Source organism: Symphalangus syndactylus, chromosome 18 (genome assembly GCF_028878055.3).
Source record: "Symphalangus syndactylus isolate Jambi chromosome 18, NHGRI_mSymSyn1-v2.1_pri, whole genome shotgun sequence".
NCBI lineage: Eukaryota > Metazoa > Chordata > Mammalia > Primates > Hylobatidae > Symphalangus > Symphalangus syndactylus.
This window is the reverse complement of record NC_072440.2, coordinates 25,591,659-25,607,557: the sequence shown is the minus strand read 5'-3', so window position 1 is coordinate 25,607,557 and position 15,899 is coordinate 25,591,659.

The window sequence follows — 15,899 nt, the reverse complement described above, 5'->3', positions numbered from 1 at the left end:
AACAGATTGAAAGCAAAAGGATATAAAAAGACATATTATCAAAAAGCAACCACAAGAAAGCTGGAGTGGCTATACTGATATCAGACAAAATAGACTTTTAAAACCAAAAATATTACCAGATAAATAGGGAGATTTTATAGTAATAAAGGTCATCCATCAGCAATATATGATAATTATAAACATGTATACACTTAGTAATAGAGCACCAAAATATATGAAGCAAATAAAGAGAGAAATAAATAATTCAACAACAATAATTGGAAACTTCAATATCCATTTTCAGTAGTAGACAGAACAAGATAGAAGATCAGCATAAAAATAGAAGAAAATAGAAGACCTGAAGAACATTATAAACCACCTAGACCTACAACACTCCATGCAACAACAGAATATGACAATCTTCTCTCCACACAAATCATTCTCCAGGATATGCCATATGTTGGATGATTTTTTAAAAACTTAGTAAATTTAAAAGAAATAATACAAAGTATATTATCTGATCACAATGAAATGAAATTTGAAATCAATAGCAAAAAAAAAACAAATTGGAAAACTCACAAATAGGTGGAAATTAAACAACATACTTCTAAATATCCAATGCATCCAAGATGAATGAATTCAAAAGGAGAATAAGACATGGGGTGGGTCTGGGGCAGAATGATATGGTTTGAATATTTGTCCATTCCAAATCTCATGTTGAAATGTAATTCCCAGTGTTGAAGGGTACAAGTGTTTCCTTTTCTCTGAAACCTCATCAGTGTCTGTTATTTTTTGACTTTTTAATCAAAAGGAGAATAAGAAAATAATTTGAGGTGCATGAAAATGAAGACACAACATACCAAAACTTATCGAAGGTAGGGAGTGATAGAAAAAAAACAAGTTTCTCTTTGAAGTGATGAAAATGTTCTAAAATTGACTGTGGCGATGCTGGAACACATCTGTAAATATAACAAAAACCACTGAATGGTACACTTGAAAAGGGTGAATTGTATGACATGCAAATTATATTTCAATAAAGCTATTAAAAGTTTAAGAATTGTTTTTAAGGAATATTTAATGAAGTGAGAAAATGCTCACAATCTAGACGGGTAGGAAAGGAAGTTGAAAATGCTATGTATAGTTGATACGAACACCAATATCTAACTTTTGTAGAGTGCTTCCTATGTGCCAAGCATCATATTTAGTATATGAAATATCTTCCTATGCTTCAGTGAGTGTAAGTTCTAGTCCTATATCCATTTTGCAGTTGAGGAAGTTGAGGTCTGGAGCTCTTACGTTTAAAGGTCTGTTTCTTTTTCAGAATCTGCTCACCTATTTTATTATAAACTGCCTTTAATTTTTTAATGCATCTACATTATGTAGTAAAAGACTGACAAAACATCTGTTAAAATGTTACTAATGGTAGGAATAATTGGCAATTTTTATTCTTTCTTCTCCATACTTTTATTAAATCCCCAAAACAAACTAAGTTCAAGCCCTAAATTAATTTTCCCCCACCCCAGCTCATACCCTTTACCTAATCTGTCACAGCTGTTTTATTTATACTGTTATTCAATGGAAATTCATGTCTATAGTGGTGGTCCTGATATAAGATATTTAATCATTAAGGAGCTATTACACATAAATACATACCTTACTCTGGCCATACCACATACCACAGTGATTACATGAGCAGTGCCAGAGTGCTGAGTTCCAATCCTTATTTGAATTTACCATTTGTAATAGGCAATTTTTGCATTGCTATAAAACATATCTGAGGCTGGATAATTTATATTAAAAAAAGAGGTTTATTTGGCTCACAGTTCTGAAAGCTGTACAAGCATGACTCCAGCACCTGCTTCTGGTGAGGGCCTCAGAAAGCTTACAATCATGGCAGAAGGTGAAGGAAGAGAAGGCAGCATCTCACATGGTGAGAATGGGAGCAAGAAAGAGTGATGGTGGAGGTATCACTTTTAAACAACCAGAGCTCATGTGAACTCAGAATGGGTTCTGTCATCACCAAGGGTATGGTGCTAAGACATTCATGAGGGATGAATGATTCAAACACCTCCTACCAGACCCCAGCTTCAAAACTGGGAATTACATTTCAACATGAGATTTGGAGTGGACAAATATTCAAACCATATCATTCTGCCCCAGGCCCACCCCAAAATCTCATGTTCTCACATTGCAAAATGCAATAATCTCTTCCCAACTGTCCCCTAAAGTCTCAACTCATTCCAACATCAAGTCCAAAGTTCTGTCTCATCTGATACTCATCTCCTTCCACCTATGAACCTTTAAAATCAAAACAAGTTATTTCCAAGATACAATGGGATACAGGCATTGGGTAAACATACTTGTTCCAAAAGAGAAAGAGTGGCCAAAAGAAAAGAGCTGCAGGACCCATTGCAAGTCTGAAACCCAGAAGGGTAGTCATTAAATCTTAAAGCTCCAAAATAATCTCCATTGATTCCATGTTCCATATTTAGGGCACACTGGTGCAAGAGGTGGGCTCCCAAGGCCTTGGGCAGCTTTGCCTTTGTGGCTTTGAAGGATGCCAATCACATGTCTGCTCTCACAGATTGTAGCTGAGTGCCTTCAGCTTTTCCAGGCTCAGGATGCAATCTGCCAGTGGATCTATCATTCTGGGTTCTGGAGGGCAGAAGCCCTCTTCCCATAGCTCCACTAGGCAATGCCCCAGAGGGGACTCTGTGTAGGGACTTCAATTCCACATTTCTCCTCCACATTGCCCTAATAGAGTTTCTCTGTTAAGGTTCTGCCTCTGTGGCTGGCTTCTGCCTGGGCACCCAGGCTTTTTGATACACCCTCTGAAATCTAGGTGGAACTCACCAAGTCTCCATCACTCTTGCATTGAGTGTGCCTGCAGGTTTGACACCACATGGAAGCTACCAAGGCTTATGGCTTGCATTCTCCAAAGTGGCAACCTGAGCTGTATCTAGGGCCCTTTGAGCCGTGGCTGGAGCTGAAGTAGCAAGGGTATGGGAGCAGTGTTCTGGGGTGGCACAGGGCTTTGGCCCTCAGGGCCTAGCCCATGAAACCATTCTTTCCCCTTAGGCCTCTGGGCCTGTTATGGGAGGGGCTGCCTCAGAGATTTCTGAAAAATGCCTTCAATGCCTTTTTTTTTTTTTTCATTTTCTTGGCTATTAGCACCTGACTCCCTTTTAGACATGCAAATAACTCTACCAAGATCCATTTGGATTTTTTCCTGAAAATAGGCTTTTCTTTTATAGCACTTGGCTAGGCCACAAATCTTCCAAACTTTCATACTCTGCTTCCTTTTTAAATATGAGTTCCAACTTTAAGTCATTTCTTTGCTCCCACATCTAAGCACAGGTTTTTAGAAGAAGCCAGGTCCCATCTTGAATGCTTTGCTGCTTAGAAATTTCTTCACCAGATTCCCTAAACCATCACTCTTAAGTTTAAATTTCCAGATCCCTAAAACATGAACACAATGCAGCCAAGTTCTTTGCTATGGCATAACAAGGATGACCTTTGCTCCAGTTCCCAATAAGTTCCTCATTTCCATCTGAAACCTCATCAGCCTGAACTTCACTGTCCATATCACTATCAGCATTTTGGTCAAAACCATTTAACCAGTCTCTAAGAAGTTCCAAACTTTCCCTCATCTTCTTTTCTTCTTCTGAGCCCTCCAAACTCTTCCAACCTGTGCCCATTATCCAGTTCAAAAGTTGCTTCCACATATTCAGGTATCTTTATATCAATGCCCCACTTCTCAGTACCAATTTTCCATATTAGGCCATTTTTGCATTGCTATAAAGAAATACCTGAGGCTGGGTAATTTATAAAGAACAGAGATTTAGTTGGCTCATGGTTCTGCAAGATGTACAAGCATGGCTCCAGCATCTGCTTCTGGTGAAGATCTCAGGAAGCTTAAATTCATGGCAGAAGGTGAAGGGGGAGCAGATCTCACATGGTGAGAGGAGGAGCAAAAGAGTGAGTGGAGAGGTGCCACACACTTTTAAACAACCAGATCTACGTGAACTCAGAGCAAGTACTCTCATCACCAAGGGGATGGTGCTAAGCCATTCATAAGGAATCTGCCCCCATGATCCAATCACCACCTACCAGGCCCCATGTCCAATACTGGGGATTATGTTTCAACATGAGATTTGGAGTGGACAGATACCCAAACCATATCACCATTCATTTCACCTAATTCCTCAATTAATCTGAGGAAATTAATAATTTTGTCAGTAAAATGAAGAGAAAAATGGTAGCTACCTCCTTGGTTTGCTGTGAAGATTAAATACGTTAACATATATAAAGACAGTGACTGGCCCCTGGCAAGCAATCCATAGTGTTAGCTATTATTTTTACTAGGATACTTATTAAATCTTTAAAGTACATTATATGTTTATAAAGGTTTTTCAACGGACATTTCTTTCAGGTATATTTCTGGTTTATCCTGTTAACTGGGAAGAAGAACTAACTGGAGCAGGCAATTGTCTGAGCACTCTATTTAACGGAATTTTCACAATGGTATCATTTATTAGTCTGATAATTGAAGGTTATGCAAGAAATTGCAAATTCTGATTAATAAAAATTAATAAAGACTGGGGATCAGCAAAAGTGATTTTGGATGCTATTGAACTTTGGGAAGATAAACCCTAGTCTTGGGAGATTTTCTTCAAGAGGGTAAACTGAAAAATAACCCTGTGAATTAACCATGCTCCCTGGGCATGAGCATCAACTTTTGAGAAACACCAAAGGGGACCATGCAAATGGACTATTTGATTGGCTTTGCAGTAACACTCATAAATGCTTGACTTTTGTCAATGTGGTAATTTAGGAATATTAAGTGGAACCTGCCAACAATGCCATTTTGCTTGATTGTGCCATGATTGCTTTTATATAATTGATATCAAACTGTGCATAATTAGAGACTATTCTAACTCCAACAACAAATAACATACTTTGTTTTTACATAGCTAAATAATATCCTACAGAAGCAACATCATTACATCATAGGATAATGGCTCAATATGTCCATTAAAAGAAGACTTGCCTTTTCTAACTATTGGGTATTGTTCATAGTGTTGGTGGACTTGGTCATTTTTATTTTACAATGTAAAACTGGGTTGATACATGCTTCTTGACTGTTCTGCAAACTTACCTAAATGATGAACTTAAAAAACATATTGTACAAGAAGAGGTTTTGAATGTTATCACCATACATAACTAATAAATGTTTAAAGTGATGGGTATTATAATTACCCTGATTTGATCGTCATACAATGTATACATGCACTGAAACATAACGCTATACCCCATAAGTATGTACAACTATTATGTGTCAATTATAAATAAAAATAATGAAAAATTAAAATAGAAAAAGAAAAAACCATATTGTACAGAACTTAGCATCAATGTAGTTCATTCTAGTGTGCAAAAATAATGAATCTTCAGAGTATAATTAATAATGATAAAATAAACCTTTGCAACATTTAAGATGCTAAATAACACTCAAGGAAACAAAAGAAACTTAGCAATAGAATAAAGGCTATTTTGAACATCTGTAATGCATTCACGACTCAACAAGTGAAAATTATTACATAACCAGCTTAAGCTGTGACACATACAAGAAAATTTAATGCTGATTGTTTTAAAATGTGGCTGTTTGTGCAAAAAGAAATTCTAGAGATTTCCAAGAAAGTACCCCCCCTATTTTCACCCTCCCATCCCCAAACCCTAATTAGAGTCCAGGGATGTCTAACATTTTGCGCTGATGGGACATTTATCAATTTCTTTGTCAGCTTACTCAACTATAACATAATATTTTATTAGCCTCTGTACTGAGCTATCTATTTAAGAATGTTTATATGACAAAGAGGTGTAGGGAATAGAAACAGTATCTGCCTTCAAGACCAGTTTCCTGACCAGTATAATAAATATCGTATCTCCCTCTGGGGCAAAGGATAGGCAGATTTGCTAGCAGTCTTCTTTAAAAGACTGAGATTTCCTAAGCTCAGGGTTTCTCAGCTGTGATGCAAACCCACTGTGAAATCTGCATCACCTGTGGGATATCAGAAGCAAGGAAAATCAATTTAAGCAGAAGTTCATGCTAACTACTATGCTATGAGTAATAACATTCTTTTTAAAAAAGTATTCACAGGCAAAAATTGTAGTGCACTACAGCCTGTAACTCCTAGGCTCGAGAAATCCTCCCACCTCACCCTCCCAAGTAGCTGGGACTACAGGGTTGTGCCACCATGCCAGCTAACGTTCTTTTTTCTTGAATCAGGAGTCTAGTGTCTTCTGCTGGCATCTATGAACTTGTTAGCCTACAAGTAGGGTAAACATCTCAGACTCTTCCCAGTTTTTGACACTAAGAAGCAGACTCCAAGAAGGAGATTTGCATGTCCCAAATCAATGGGAAATGCTCTCGGATCAACACCATTGTGGCAATGAGTAAAAGAGAGTTGCTGCAGGACAAGAAGCTACTGGACTTCAGTACAGTCAAACAAAAGCCTAACTCAGTTCCATGGGGAGCTCTGAATCCAGGATGGCCTTTCAGAGCTGCCCCTAGTGGAAATGAGGGGCTTGGGCCTCTATACTGTTTGCATGGACAAATCTTTGAATACAAGCTTCTTCCAGGATGCGGGCTTGACCTCAGCCCCTTTTAGCTGAGGGCAAGCAAAGGAGATGAGACTCTACTGAGAGCTGTCATTTGCCATCACTCCTAGGAGCTCATCATTCCTATGAGTGCAGATAAGACAGCCTCTAGTTTCCTTTGATTCAGCTCTTTAATTCTTACTAAGAAAGTTGCCAGAAATCATATTGTCTCTTTTTGCTAAGGAAAATCTCTCGCGGCTGTCTTTTACATTCCCCTTCCCCATCTCCTCCCTAGCACAGACTCCTAAGTGGCACACTGTCTTCCCCTCTGAGCCACCAGAGGAGGCTAGAGTCCTCTTCAGAGTCTGTTTCTCTGACCCTGCCTGGGGCAGCTTCCTCCTTGTCCATTTGAGCAGAAAGATTCTTCCAGAACTTCAGTTTCACTGAACTAGTTTTTCTCATTTTCAGCCTTCCATCTGGACTCCTAAAGTTTCCCTTTTGCTTGCTAAGATCCTGAAGCCATTCTGGCTTTAAGCAGATATTTGCCAAACACCATCTATGGTCTAGGGATTGTGTGAGACACATAGGATATAACTGACAGAGATGCCCTTCTTTTAACTCAGTAACAACTAATTCAACTCAGAGCTCAATTAAATCCGCAGACATTTACAGAGTTATTACTTGGTGGTGGGGGGCAGGGGTGTGGTTCTCTTTGAGACTTTGAAATAGTGTAAGTCAGAATGTTTTCAGCTGCAAGAAAGAGATACTTGACTGTAAGTGGCTTTAAAAAAATAAGATGTCTTCTAGGATGACTAACCAGACAAGTTTTCCTGGAACTGTTCCAGCTTTAGCACTAGAAATCCTGAGTCCCAGAAATTCCCCTGACCTAGGCAAACTGGGATGGTTGTTCATCCTAAGCCTACTAGGCATTGCAGTTCCTTCTTAGTGGTAGGAGATGCAAGATGTAATAATTTGTCCTTTACTTTATTTTTTATTTTTAAAATATTTAACATTTATTTCTTAATTGACTAATACAATTATATATATTTATGATATATAATATGATGTTTTGATTATACGTATACATTGTGAAATGGCTAAATCGAGCTAAATTATCATATGCATTACCTCACAGATTTATCATTTTTTTGTGTTGAGAACACTTAAAATCTACTCTTTTAGCTATTTTCAAGCATACAATACATTGTTGTTAGCTATGGTTACGATATTATATAATAGATTGCCTGGACTTATTCCTCCTGTTTAACTGAAATTTTGAACCCTTTGACTAATATCTCTCCAGCACCCCCACCCCAGCCCCCCGTAACGAAGTTTCTACTCTCTGCCTCTATGAGCTCAACTTTTTTAGATTCCACATATAAGTGAGATCTTGTAGTATTTGTCTTATCCTCCACTTTAAAGATGTTCTCGCATGCCTCAGACCACTGGATCCTTAAAATCCTTCGGGATGAGGTAAGGCCTTGAGTTTCCTCAGGGTTTATCTTCCATCCTCTGGAACACAGGTACCTTAAGAAGGCTTCCAGTAGACTTGTTGCTTCTTGCTCATTCGGTCAAATTGATATATCATTAATATAGTGCACACCTATGATGCTCTGGACAATGTATATATGTATATATTGTGGGACTTTGAGCATTCCTACAGCTTTCTCCAAAAATTCCGAAAAAACAAAAACAAAACAAACCAAAAAACCCCAAAAAAACCAAGCAACAACAAAAACAAGAATAAGCTATCTTTTACAATCTCCAAATCCTGATTTGATATACTTAGTGTAGGAGCAGATCTTAGGTGTCCTCGAAGCGGTTTTTAAAATACCCCTTTGAAATATCAGCATGGGCCTAATTTCAAAAAATGGTGTCTATTGTCTTTATGCTGTAGCCAAAGCTGAGACTGCAAGAACCTTATTTTACTTTCCATTACACATAAATATCAATTTCCTGCTTAAAAGTGTTCAATTGTTTTTTTAAAAATAAGAGCAAATTTTTATTCTATCAATATCAAAAATAGGATCTCATAGTTTGTGTTCAAGTTTAGAAAAATTTAAAAGTAACATTCTGTTCATCTCAGTCCATTGTGTAAATTTTAAACCTGACAAATGGGGCTTTTGTACCTCTCAAAAGAATGAAAGATGGTGCAGTACACTGTAACCAGGTGGGGGCGATGCTGTGGCTACAACCTTGTGATTTAAATAAAAAGATGGTACCGTTAGACATGGTTTATCTGAAGCCAAGCTTAAAGTCTCATTGCTTTTTTTTTTTTAAAAATTTTTTTGAAATAAAATCCCAACTCTTTACCATGGATTTCAACAGACTGGCCCCTTTCCCAATTACCCAACCTCATTTCATGTCACTCCCTTCATCACTCACTCCATTTTGGCCACCGAGGCATTTCACTTCCCCAAATACACACATTTTCTTTTTACCTTGGGCCTTTGCCTCTCCTGCTTCTATGAGTGGAAGCCTTTTCCTTTCGCTGCCACATGGCTGTCTCATTCTCAGCCTTTAGGTCTCAACTTAACATATCACTTCTTCAGAGAGTCCTTCTCTACCAACTTCATCTAACGTAAGCCAACTACTACCTGTCTTGGCATTCTGTTACAGCACCTTGTATTAAATGTTCCCGTGGCTTGGCATAATTTGTAATTTTTTTCTTATCTGACCCTTGCTAAACTGTAAATTCCATGGGGGTGGTCTGTTTCTGTGTTTTGCCCTATGCCATACCTAGAATCTTGCATATTATCCTTTATATTAGTTTGCTAGGGCTACCTTAACAAAGCATCACAGACTGGGTGGCTTAAACAACAGAAATTTCTTTCCTCACAGTTCTAGAGGCCAGAAGTCTGAGATCAGGATGTCAGCAGGGTTGTTTTTTTCTGAGGCCTCTCTCCTTGGCTGTCTTCTCCCTATGTCTTCACGTGGCCTTCCTTTGTGTAATCTTCTCTTCTTATAAGGACACAAGTTATATTATATTAGTTCCACCCTAGTGACCACATTTTATTTTATTTTTTATTTTACTTTAAGTTCTGGGATACATGTGCAGAACGTGCAGGTTTGTTACATAGGTATACATGTGGCATGGTGGTTTGCTGCACCTATCAACTCATCAGGTTTTAAGCCCCACATGCATTAGGTATTTCTCCTAATGCTCTCCCTCCCCCAGCCCCCCACCCTCTGATAGGCCCCAGTGTGTGATGTTCTCCTCCCTGTGTCCTTGTGTTCTCATTGTTCAACTCCCACTTATGAGTGAGAACATGTGGTGTTTGGTTTTCTGTTCCTGTGTTAGTTTGCTAAGAATGATGGCTTCCAGCTTCATCTATGTCCCTGCAAAGGACATGAACTCATTCTTTTTTATGGCTGCATAGTATTCCATGGTGTATATGTGCCACATTTTCTTTATCCAGTCTACCATTTGATGGGCATTTGGGTTGGTTCCAAGTCTTTGCTATTGTAAATAGTCCTGCAATAAACATATGTGTGCATGTGTCTTTATAGTAGAATGATTTAGTGACCACATTTTAACTTAATTAATTTTTAAATATTATCTCCAAATACAATACAGTCACATTCTGAGGCACTGGGGTCAGGACTTCAATGTATGAATTAGGGGTGAGGGCTCAATTCACCTCATAAAACCCTGGCACATAATAGGCACTGCATACACAGCCACTGAATGGATAAATGCTTTCAAAATTATCATTGAGTTCAAAGATAGTAAAACAGAAAAGGAAAGAAAGCTTGAAGCTTGTCCAAGGTGCCCACTCTAGAGATGTGTACTGTAAGTGGTTTGGATTGAGCAGTGGTGTTTGTGATTTTTATAACTTTTACAGGTGATTCGAATGTATAGTCAGTCTTAAGCATCACTAATCCATTTCAGTCACCCTAATTTTGAAGAAAGAAAGGCCAAGGAATTTTAGAGATGTGACCAAGATAATACAATTAAAGAGTTACAGATTTAGTATGTCAACTTAAACACCTGGCCTCCTGTGCTATTTCAATGCATTATATTTAAAGGTAGCCACATTTTCATAACGAATGCTAAAATTACCCACAATGTAGACTTTAAGCTGTGAAGGAAAGTGAAGTCAGCACTCCAGGAGCGTGCCACTGTTCTTTCATTTGCCTAGGTCAGTGTTTTGCAAAGCAGGTACACTTGTTCAGCAAAGCAGCAAGTGTTAGCAAACATCCTCCCATTGTAGTAAATCTTTATTATACATAGAATACAGTTATAGTCTACAGGATAGTGTGTGAATCACTTTCTCCTAGGATAGGCAGAGTGGGGACAAAGCCTAGCCATTGCTTTGGAGTGTGGCAACAGCCTAGAAGCCTTCAAAGGTGGTGCTTACCTGCATACAATCCCAAATGCCTATACTCCTTATTTCTATAAATTTCCATCATTTTATCACTGATAAAAGAAAGGAAAAAGAACATCAGAAGTTGAAGGCATGATGGCAACACCCAGACAGATGCCACCAGGTCTATCTCCTGCTTAGAAGAGGACATTTATGCATTTCTGTGAATTGGGGGTCTCCAGAGTCTCTATACCTCTTTGTTTAGTCTCCCATTGCGAGGCCCCTGTGATGTCTAATGAAGCGAGCATAGGAATTGCCCTAAGCTAGAATGCTACAATTAGTCATTTGTTGACTTTGGTATTTGTTCACTGTGTGGGTGGGGCAAGGCCTGCAGTGGAGGTGGGTGAGAGAGCTTCTACATTAGTGTCAGCAGAGGTGAATGAGGACAGACCACTCAATGGCTGCCTTCTAACTATCATGTTAGGGAAAGCCTTCCCCTACCATTTGTTTCTAGTTGGCCATATGTTGATATTAGAGTCAAGATATTACTGAAATCTCATTTCCTCCTCTGAGCAACGTTGCTGTGTTGATTATGTAGGGAGGCTGATGGTAGATATCTTGTCCTATTTTTTGTTTGTGTCTTGTTCATAACCACACCATGTGGTTGACCAAATGTCTTGATTCCTTCTGATTCTGAGGTACTTGTGCAAGCCCCAATTTAGGAAATCCTAATTGTTTTCTGATACAAATCAGCAGTCAGTATTGGTTGGGATGGAAACTAGGGACTTTGAGACTTTTGCTTTGATCAGATTAGACCACTAGGGTCAACTGTGTCTGCAGAGGGGAGACAGACAGATAACCAGGAACCGGGTCTCCTAATCTTTGGTCAGCTACCTTTGTCTATCATGTCAGTTTGAAGGGAATCTGCAAGGTAGAACTCTCTTCATGTAACTGCCCACACTTTAGTAATAGTGCAAGGAGATTTGTAAAATAGATAACATGTTCACTCACATTTCTAGGTTTATTTGAGGAAAGGGCTTAATATATCATCATTTTGGTCTATCCAAGTACACTGATGCATAATCAATATCCGTAAGTTTTAAGAGAAAAACTATATTGAGTAAATACTTTTAAATTATCTTAATATTTTTGAATATCTTTCTTTCCAATAACATACTTTTGATCTCAAAAATGTTTTCATTTTTTCTGATGAATAATCCATTAGCTGGAAAAACTTGAGTTATAACAGATGGCATGAAATAGAAATGTTACCTCTGCAATTTAAAATTCATTTTCTTTCATTTGAGAAGTTTATTTTTGAGATATCTGCCTTGCAATCTCAGACTATGTAAATGTGTTTGTGACTTGGGAAAGAAATGTGCCACTGACTAGCATAATTGAATTGTAGAGTAAATTTCTTTCTTCCTTTTTGTCTGTATTAAGGCCTCATCTAGTCTGTGAGCCAGCACCACCCATTCGTGTTGCAGAGATCTATCGATGCTAGAGGGGCGTGCAATGGACCCTGGTCCATTAAAAACAGCTTAGGGCCAGATAAACCCTGACCTCCCCAGCAAAATCTGATCACTTGTTTCCTATTACTCCCTGATTCCCAGGTGCCTAAACTTTGATCTTTATCTCCAAGTTAGAACCTTTTTAACTGCTTTTCATAGCATTTGGTAATCTCTCATTCAAATTCCTCAGAATTGATTTTGGCATTGCACTGAAACTCCAGCTCTTACCTCAGAGGCTAAAGGAATCCACTTTTTCCCTGGTATTGTGTATCTTCATGTGCCCCTGGTTTGGGTCTTGCTGTGTTTCATGTCACATTAGTCACTACCCTATTTTTTTTAATAAAAATTTTATTTTTTTATTTGTGCAAATTTATGAGGCACATGAGAAATTTTTTAAATACATGTATATGATGTGCAGTGATCAAGTCAGGGTATCTAGGGTGTTTGCCACCTGAGTACAACACATTTTTTTAAAGTATAGTCATCCTATCTGCTATGAAACATCGAACTTATCCCTTCTTTTTTTTTTTTTCAATTTCAACTTTTAGTTTAGATTCGGGAGCACATGTACAGGTTTGTTACATGGGTATATTGCATGACGCTGAGGTTCGGGGTATGATTGAATCTGTCAGCCAGGTAGTGAGCATAGTGCCCAATAGGTAGGATTTCAACACTTGGCTCCCTTCCTCATCTTCCCTCTGTAGTCCCCAGTGTCTCTTATTCTCAGCTTTATGTCCATGTGTGCCCATTGTTTAGCTCCCACCTATAAGTGAATATATGTAGTGTTTGGTTTTCTGTGTTAAGTCACTTAGGATAAAGGCCTCCAGCTGCATCCATATTTCTGCAAAAGACATGATTTTATTCTTTTTATGGGTGCATAGTATTCCATGTATCACATGTTCTTTATCCAATCCACCATTCATGCACACCTAGGTTGATTCCATTTCTTGGCCACTGTTAATAGTGCTGTGATGAACATATGAGTGCATGTGTCTTTTTGGTAGAATGATCTATTTTTCTTTGGGTATATATGCAGTAACGGGATTGCTGGGATGATTGGTAATTCTATCTCCAAACTGCTTTCCATAGTGACTGAACTTATTTACATTCCCACCAACCATGTATAAGCATCCACTTTCCTCTGCAGCCTCACCAACATCTGTTATTTTTTAATTTTTTAGTGATAGCCATTCTGATTGGTGTGAGATGGTATCTCATTGTTGTTTTGATTTACATTTCTCTGATGATTAGTGATGTTGAACATTTTTTGATATATTTGTTGGCCACTTGTATGTCTTCTTTTGAGAAGTGTCTATTCATGTCCTTTGCCCACTTTTCAATGGCGTTATTTGTTTTTTCCTTGTTGATTTTTTTTAAGATCATTAGAGATTCTGGATATATGCAAATATACCATCGTGAGGTCTGTAAAGTATTCTAGATTCTTTGGGTCTAACTAAAGGGTCTTTGGGTCTAACACTGAGGTTTTGCAGCCATAAAAAAGAACAGAATCATGTCCTTTGCAGCAACATGGAAGCAGCTGGAAGCCGTTACCCTAAGCAAATCAATGCAGGAACAGAAAACTAAATACTGCATGTTGTCATAAGTGAGAGATAAACATTGGGTACTCATGGACATAAAGATGGCAACAATAGACACTGGAGACTGCTAGAGTGGGGAGGTAGGAAGGAGGCCAAGAGTTGAAAAACTACCTGTTGGGTACTATGCTTACTATCTGGGTGATGGGTTTAATCATATCCCAAACCTCCGCAACATATAATATACCCATGTAATAAATGTGTACATGTACCTCCTGAATCTAAAATAGAAGTTGAAATTATAGAAAAAAACCATTGAGTTTTGAGTCACCAAATGTACTTTACCCCTGCCATGTGAAAGCAGTGGAAAGGCTCTGAAGTGAAGAAGGTGGGGAAAGAGAGAACTTCTTGCTGAAAAGTTCAGACATGTCACCAAGGAGGCCATGGATTTTGATCTGTGAATGACAGCCAGTCTAGTTGACTGGAAATTAAGGTGAATTGTGGGAGATGAAGCTAGCAAGGTAGGTGGGAACCAGATCATGGAGAATTTTTGTTCCACAGTAAAATATCTCAATTTTAGTGAAGAGAATGGGAAATCATTGTAGGTTTTTAAGTGAGGGAGGACATCATTAGAATTGTTCATTACTTTGGCAGCATTATACAGACAGATTGGAGAGAAGACAGACTGGAGGCACTAGGACCAATTAGATGGCTCTGGCAGTACTCTAGCCCAGAGTGATATCAGTGAGAATGTCAGAGTAATGACTTTCAAAAATCCTCTTCTTTATAAAAACAATTAGAACACTGGCATACTTGTCAGGATCAACTTCCCCAGAACTCTGTAAATTAACTAAAAGTTTGCAGCAATCCAGAGAGTGGTTTTTACAAGAAAACTGGATGAATATTTATAAAATCATGGACTTTGTGGCATTTTAATTTGCCCTATTCCAATCCTGTTCTCTCTAGCTCTGTGGTAGTATTGAAAAACAACAGCTCATGATGCCAGTGAAAACCAGCAGCTGGACAGTCTCTGGAGAGAGCAAAGTGGGTTTGGAGCTCCTTTCAAAGCTCCATTTACAAAGAATTGTCATTATTTGGCCTGTCTGGTAGTTTCATGGAAGGCCCCACTCACAATGTTTGTTTTTATTTAACCTGAGTCAGAGCTTGCCTGCTTTCTCTGGGAGGATTTGTCAAAGCCAATCAATGGCAATTGTTTAATATCCTAGCAACCTGAGATGATAGATAACAGTTTGACCAAACAATAGCCCAATCAAAAAGCTTAAAAGGAAAATCTGGGAAACGAAATGACCAAAAGCCATTTTAAAAAGGTCCTGCACATTCCTAGGAATCTAGAAGGCCATGCTCATGTGTAAGGCTGTGCACATGCCCAGCAGAGACTTGAGAAGGACTTGTGCTCTCACCTCTAACTGACCTTAAGGCTGTGCACAGGCAAGAGGTAAGTGCTAAAGCAGAGTTGTAAAGTGACTGACGGAGTGTTGAAGGCCTCTCTCAAGATGCATACAGAGTTTCTTGGCAAAGACTTATTGATTCCATACATTAAAGAAAATATCTGTCTACTTAGTTGCGGATCACCATGCTTACCAAGCAGATACTTCAGCAGCCACACATGACAATGAATGCAATATTTATAGAATTACTTCAGAAAAGTCACTGAATAAACAAACAGCAGCAACAACAACAAATCCTGGAGAGAGAAAAATATCTGATTTCCAGAGTTCCCATGCTATGTTATTTAAAATGTCCAATTTCCAACAAAAAAATTATGTATCATTGAAATAAATAAGAAAGTATGGTTCACACACAAGAGAAAAAGCAATCAATAGAAATTGTCCCTGAGGAAGCTCAGACATTAGACTTACTATGCAAAGACTTTACATCAGCTATTTTAAATATGTTCAAATAACTGAAGGAAATTATGTCTAAAGAGTCAAAGAAAAATATGAGAATGG